We start from the raw sequence: 7,373 nt of genomic DNA on the forward strand, positions 1-7,373 counted from the left end.
GAGAGATTGAGCCGGGCATTGCTCTCTGCAGGTGACTGACCCAGTAGATCTCTCTAAGCTTGTCAGTCACTCAGGCAGTCCCTGAGGTCAGCAGAGACAGGTCCTCTGGTGTCAGCCTGTGCAGCTGCTCTGCTTCTAGTGTTTAAAGGGTGGCTGCAAAGAAGATGGAGACTCCCTTTTTAGAAGGAGTGCCATTGAAAAGACAACGGCTAATGAGTACAAGTTACTGCTGGGGACATTCTAGTTGGATACGAGAGGAAAACACATTAGAGTAGAACTCTTGTCCAAGCTTCAGTGGTTTTACTAAACATAAGCACGTGTAAGTCCCGTTACTCTCCCATTGGTAGAAGACAGAGAACAAACTGCAAATAACAGTTCATTGTCGAGTATGTTATTTCTTGTATAATATAGATGTGAAAAAAATTCCTATGAAGGTTTAAGAGCAGGAATCTATAATATACATTGATTTGCTTGAAAACCAGAGGACAAACAGATGCTGAAGAACTAAGGCAAAACGGAGATACTGAGAGAGTGAAGGATTCCTTGAAGAGACTAGTGACAAATCTAACATCCCTCTACTACTCTACAAAAATAGTGTCAGTAAAATAACCACAGTAAAAGTCAGCATAGTTTAATTAAACAGCATCATTTTCCATTTGTGTGTGTTGGCTTTTTTTTTAACTAGGAGATGGCCAGTTTGTATTTAAGGAGAGTTAATAGTTTCATAATCCCAATGTCTTTATAGACTGTGCTTGAACATGCATTCATGTATTTCTGTCATCTTAAACTGGTGCATCTGAAATTTCCTCCTCTTCCCATTTACTATTCTGTGGGTGTTTCTCAGTAACATGAACACAGTTAATTCCAGCCCTGGGGACCCAAGCAGAAATACAGAGGTTCCTAATGTCGGCCAGGCTAAAACCAGAGCTGAGCTGAAAAAGCGCTTGGCACCATTTATGTGGTTATCAGTTAAAGACCTTCTGAACCAGGGACTTCCTACCTGAACGTGAAAGAACAGACTCCACTGAAAGACTTGCCGTGTTTCTTGGGCAAGAGATGTTATTAGCGTCTTAAATGGTTAATATTGTTCAATCTAAAATTTTAAAAATAGAAATGTTTTAGTAAGGCTGGTGGGCCGGGACTGTTTAAAAGGTGAAGAGCGGAGAGGGAGTTCTGAAGACTATATGGGGGAGAAACAAATCTGTTGTGCATTTGCCTTCCTGAATAAATACCTCATCCACTTCACCATATCCGTGCTCTCTAATATCCTAAATCCTGCAACATTCTCATCAGCAGCCTTATAATTATTTAAGGAAGGATCCGTTCAGTTCATCTCTTAACAACTGCTAATCATTACCCCAGAAACGAATAGTTTATTCGCTAATGAATCCATCCTCACTGGCAATACTGTACTCAGTCTTCACCATCACCCTTCATTAAACCCCATGATATGCTTGTAGCGTTTTGGATCAAGACTGTTCATATTAAGCATTGTTTCTTTTTAACAAATTATATTTCTGGTTGAGGGGAGAAAAGCTATTTGTGTGTGTGTTGATACAACTGGAATATATCCATATACCATTAGCTACAACTTGTGCATGTTACACATTCTGCTCACAAGTATTAGGATGCAAATAGACACTGGGAGTAAGAGGATCTATTTCTAGAGCAGCAGATACCCAAACCCAGCTCCTTTTGCAAGCCTTACAACTGAGACTTCTGCAGCACCAGCTTGCAGAACCTAGGAGGTGTAACAAACAACTCACATTATTTCCTCTCCTAAAGTTATGCACTATATACCTTCTAAGATTGAGCTGAAGAACTCTGCAAACTCCTCTTTTCTATCATGCACACTCACTCCGATGTCGGCACTTTTATATTTTAATCATCCCTCTTACTGGCCTCGGAAGAAGTTATGCAGACTTTTGTCTAATCTTTGTAAATAAGAGCCTGACTGCCACTGAAACAGCACCCATCAGTAAGTCAGCTGACGGAGGAGTTTGCCAGGGAGGGCAAGAGAGAGTTTTCAGAAGGCTTTCCCTAAGGTCACCCACTCCCAAAGCAAAGAGGTTTAAACAGAGCTATTGAGATAAGGGGTATGCTGCAGTGACCTTCATCTGAAAGCTGTATTTGTCGCTCTCTCCTCCCATTCTTCTTTCAGTTTAGGAAACAAAACTGCATTTCCATGATAACATATTTGGAAAGACCTCTTTCTCTCTGGTTTTATCCTATCAATCATCATGTAGGTGATGGTTTCTCTAGAGCAGCTCTGATGAGAGTGGAGTCATATATCAAATTCTTGAGAGATGAATGATACGATCTGTTAAGGTGAAACCTATTTCCATTATGTGCCCTAATAAGAAGTGGTTGTGAGTCTATTAGAGTAGATCTTATGCACTGCTATTCCTTGGCTTTTAAATAAGGCTAGTGTGTACCACCCTAGGGATTTTAATGGCTTTTAAAACAGCTTTTTCAGGCAAACCAAGTGTTGGATCAGACATGCTGGAATGAGGGCAGGAGAGTCTGCTGTGAATCCCTGAGGTGCTCACTTTAAAATAGTGCAGTGCACTCCAGGGCAAATAAAACAACAGGAAATCAGGAGAGTTCAACTGTTGCAGCTATTTGTTCTACAGCAACTTCAAGTCAAATCAACCAGCAGGTGTCTGTGGCCTCAAGGTAAGAAAGGCTGACCATCTGCCAGTTTCCAGACTTGAAACATTGCAGCTGCCTGACCTGGAGGAAATTTTATTGTTAGTGTACCAGGAATCTCAGTGCTACTGTCATGGGACATTTTCACTGAGGAATACATGATTGTCACTTGACAAAACATTGAACAACTCCCTCTCCCAAAGATCCCATTTTAAGTAATTTGGTTATCGTATTTTTCAGATCCTTGCATGAAGAGCAGCAACAAGAATACCAATGTTTGAAGACATTGCTTTTGTCCAGGGGAAGCAAAATGTGTCATAAAAACCCCAAAAGTGTATTTTGCATATGTGTTTTTAAACCAAGTGAGGTGCCTTGGATGTTCACCTTACCTTCTCAAAAGGCCCTGTAAAGTTCAATAGTTAGTTCTGCCTAAGTGCCTTTTTCTTAGGAAAGAAAAAGAGGAAAGAAGCAACAGGACTTCCCTTGTATTTTAAGCATAGTAGTTGTACTCCCAGGTGCCTCAAATATTACATACACCAGTAGCATGTTTCTATCATTATTTTCACCTGTAAAAAAACCAGAATGTAAAAAGGAAAGGCAGTTAAAATGATCTAATATATATCCAGACTGGAAAGGTGAAAGGAGACTCCCAGTCTGGGAACACCTCTTTTCAAAGACTGTTTCCCTGAGGAGAAGCTGTGGTGAGGGCTCTCCAGCTCAGGAGGGAACAGAAATGCCTTTTGGAGAACGTGTAGGATGAGGGAGAAGTAGGGTGATGTCATCACTGTGTTTTAAGAGACCAAAAATAGCTCTTTAGCAATTTTGAATATAAGTCTCTGTTCCTCTCCCCTGAGCTGGCCGTGAGGAAGCAGAACAAGCCTCCTGCAGCCTTTTCTCTTAATTTAAAGCCGTTGCAGAACACTGCAGAGAGGCTTTGGCTCTGGAGAGCTGGAGTAAAGTGCTCGCTACCGAAGGGTCACTCTGGGGCGGTGTTGGAGCCCGTTCCTGTGACTGCACTGACCCCTAGTGACTCCAGGGAGTGTTAAAGAATTTACAGATTCGATTGTTTTCAAAAATAAATATGTTTACATAACGTCTTGCTCTACAAGGACACTTTTTTTCAGCAAATGTCTTCATTAGGAGGAAATTGTCAAGACCCTTCTGTTTTAAGCAATCTCTACAATTCCCAGGGAAGTTTTGCTCAGTTTTGTTTTACGACAACCAATTTTTGTTGACTTGAGATGGATTTTGCTACCTTAATTAATAAATAGCTTCATTAAAATATCAGTGCTGCTGAGATGCTGGGAGTTAATGGTTTAAATTTAGCCATGTAAGTTTGTTCAGGAACGCCGGGTGTCAGGCTGGAAGCTTTGCAAACTTTTAATAAAATACAGGTGGTACCACTGTTAATCTGTTTGCGATCTGATACGATGCACCTACAGGAGATGTCTGACCTTTGAGAAATACCGTCTGGAAAAACATTAGTATATTTAACAGGTATAAGGTGAAAGCAACAAATCATTTCTTTCCCTTGGGCCTTTCAGTTCAGCAGCAGACAATGTACGTGCACGTGTAATACCAGGGCAAGTCCAGCTCTCCTTCAGTAGCCCTCTGCCTCGGATGTTTGGCTCCTTATCTCAGGATTTACTTTCAAGTCGTGATAGGTTCAACAAGTGTGGGGGATTTGTCATGCAGTGAGTATGTGAAAACACAGAAATGCAATCTGTAGGGCCCCACTGCATGAAATGTAGAATATCCTCAATTTCCTTTGACTCCTCTTTGGGGCCCTAATGACAGACACAACCAGATAGAAGAGGATTAAGAAATATAATGGGGGGTGCACCCATGAACTGGAAAACGCGTGTGTGTTTTTAATATTTTTGTGGATCTTAGTGCTGTTGAGGCTGTGAAAAGGAAATCTTAGATGAGGATTTGGTGACACAAAGCACTGATCCCAGTCTGTTCCTCTGATTTCAGTCGAGAGTAGTTAACACCTCACACGAACTGTTAATATCTCGTTGACCCATGTATTTATTGTACAGAGATGAGGTATTTCTTAGTACCTGTGACTTTCTGGGCTGAGCAGTTGATGACTCAAGAGAACAAGATTCGTAATTTCTCTGCAGGAAGCTGCAGTGAAGAGGCAGGAGAATAATGTGCTGAGGTTGTGGTTCCACAACAGTCTGGGACCAGCCAAGTGTCGCCCTCATGGCCACGTCCTCCTCCTGCTTTTCTCTGTCTTTCCCTTGAGCTGGGCCTTTCACTCAGCCCAATCCTGTGCTGGGCGTATCAGCATGTTAAGATGCTAGAAAATTATTTTCTTTTGTCTTTGGCTTGTTGGGGTGGCTTTTTGGGGTGGGGAGGTGGGTGAGATTGCATCAGGAGGTGCTAGTTCTTTATGATCCCAGTTTGGAAAGGCACTCAGATTCTATAAAGCATCTCTTCAGATGCTGGTTTTCTGAGATCACATTCAAAAGAAAAGGAGGACAGTGTAGATAATCCTACAACCATTCAGATGCTGGGAGCCCCAAGCTGTGCAGCACTGAATGGGCCTGCGACTATGGCCCAGCTCACCCTGCACCTCCCGTCCGTGGAAAAGTCACCCCATTTGGTCATTTGAGCTCTGACAGGATTTTCCCAAAGAAGCCAACTCTATTCCTCATTTCCACTGTCAGACAAAAAGGGTGTTCACCTGAGAACTTGTCGCTGCACTCTTAGATAACGGCTAGGCCAGGCCTTATCTAACTGGACACAATATCCCTCTGAGGAAGATTTTAAATGGCCTCAGGCAGACGACATAGAACATGTTGCCGCAAGGCATCGTGTACTGCAATTTGAAACTGCGATGTCTAGTTAGGGGGGAGGAAACATTTTCAACACGTTTAGTCCTTGATTTTAAAAAGATATTTCTTGTCTGTTTTTTTACATTTTCTAACTCTCAGCTAAACCAGGTACTCTAGATTTTTCTTCTCTCAGTTAAGGAAAGTGAGGCCCAACTGCATGCATGTTTACAGTCACTAGTGTTAAAGGATTTTACCAGACTGTGGGTGTCTCTAGGCTTGCTTTATTAACAACTCAGAGTTGGGCCATCACCTCAGTGAGTGGCAACAGCTAACAAAAAGCACCCTCTATATATACGATATAACATACAATACAAAGAGTCTTTGGTGATTTTCCAGGAACTCTCAACTCTTAATTCATCATCCATTTCAAAAGTCCATTATATTCCACAGTTTCGGCTAGTTCTTATCGTGCCGTTCTAATTCCTCTTCGGACACCACTGTTTGCTGATGCAGTCTTCGGTCATCATGGTTACTGGTCTTCAGTATTGTTCCTAGAGCACCTGTGCTCTATAAACCAATATCTATTTATTAATTATTCCTGCTATTAATAATATCCGAAGAGAAAAGAGTTTTCTAAAGCTTGTTCGTTTTACAACTAGAGCCTTTATAAATGTAAATTATTAAAAATTAGATTTCTAAATAGAATAAAAATTACATCATTACCACCTGAGGTTTATGCAAGATACTCTCCATAAAGTAGGGTAGAGAACTGTATGACTGTATTTCTCATAGAACGGTAGAATCATTTCAGCTCGAAGGCACCCTGGAAGGTATCTGATCCATCCCCACGTTCTGAACAGTCACAATGAAGAAAGGCTCCAAGGAAGAAAAACACTTTTACATTCACAGTTACAGGTGCCACCCAGATAAGTGCTGGATCCCAGTGCTACAGAAAGAAGTTTGAAGGGCCCTCCTCCAAAACTGATTATGTTCTAAGAATGACCAAAGGTCAGGTAGATGCGAAAGGGGAAAAACACCTGAGACAGATGTAATTTCTATCTTTATGTAACAACTGGGTGTGAGGTTTGCTTCTTCAGAAAGCAATATTACAGTATCCTTCTTACCAGTCTTCCTCTCACTTTGATCTTGGTCTTTACCCAATCTTCTATCCTTTAGTTCAAAATGTGTGTAAAAACTATTTCAGTTAATTCTGGGAGTTTTGTGGTGAAGCTCATTTAGTTCCTAACACGGTTCTGCTGCCCTGCTAAAATGGCAAAATCTCAAGATTAAACTCAGACTGAGCCCCCAAACATCCGGCAAACAGCTAAACCGTCTAAAAATCTGGCTTTCACACCAAAACAGCTACTTTCTAGAATGGATCACTATTGTTGTTTACATTAAAAGTCCTCTGAAAGCTAAGTCAAACCAATAGTATTTATTCGTATTAGGAATTATGCCTTAAAACATAGTCTATAAAAATAACTTCAACTGTCAGTTTTTCATAACAGATTAAACTTAGTACATCTATTGAAGGCTATTGAAATTTGAAATGTTATAGTGCACTTCCTACATCTTATTTTCAGAATTTGTAATTTTATCACCTTTGGATTTTCCAGTTGATAATTCCCTTGTTTGAGTTTAGATTTTCCTTGTAAATTGAAGTACTCGCTTCATCTCTTTCTCCTGTGTACATTAGCGTTCTCCTTTTTTATTGACTCGCATGTCTTCTTGGCTCTGCTGTCAAAATAGAGAGACAGAACGTTTTGTGCGTAATTTATTAGAATAAAACAACATGCTCTTTCAGCAACATTTTCAGAAGTACACTATCAACACTTCTAGAAGCAACAGGAAAAAAAATCATTTCATCCTAATATAATCAGAATGGCCTAATGCTGCGTGTGGAACTGCCCTGGGTCAGCTCAGAGCAGCACTGACAGCGGG

General features: G+C 40.9%; 1 long non-coding RNA gene across 1 annotated transcript; it reads right to left on the bottom strand.

The window, feature by feature from the left end:
• Positions 1-5,692: 5,692 nt before the first annotated feature.
• On the bottom strand, positions 5,693-7,152 carry LOC141938985 (uncharacterized). The gene is made up of 2 exons (XR_012627445.1): positions 7,034-7,152; positions 5,693-5,999 (listed from the first exon to the last, which is right to left on the bottom strand). It is a non-coding gene; the product is annotated as an uncharacterized LOC141938985 (long non-coding RNA).
• Between the last annotated feature and the right edge of the window lie 221 nt (positions 7,153-7,373).

Source organism: Strix uralensis, unplaced genomic scaffold, assembly GCF_047716275.1.
Source record: "Strix uralensis isolate ZFMK-TIS-50842 unplaced genomic scaffold, bStrUra1 scaffold_475, whole genome shotgun sequence".
In the NCBI taxonomy this organism is placed as follows: domain Eukaryota; kingdom Metazoa; phylum Chordata; class Aves; order Strigiformes; family Strigidae; genus Strix; species Strix uralensis.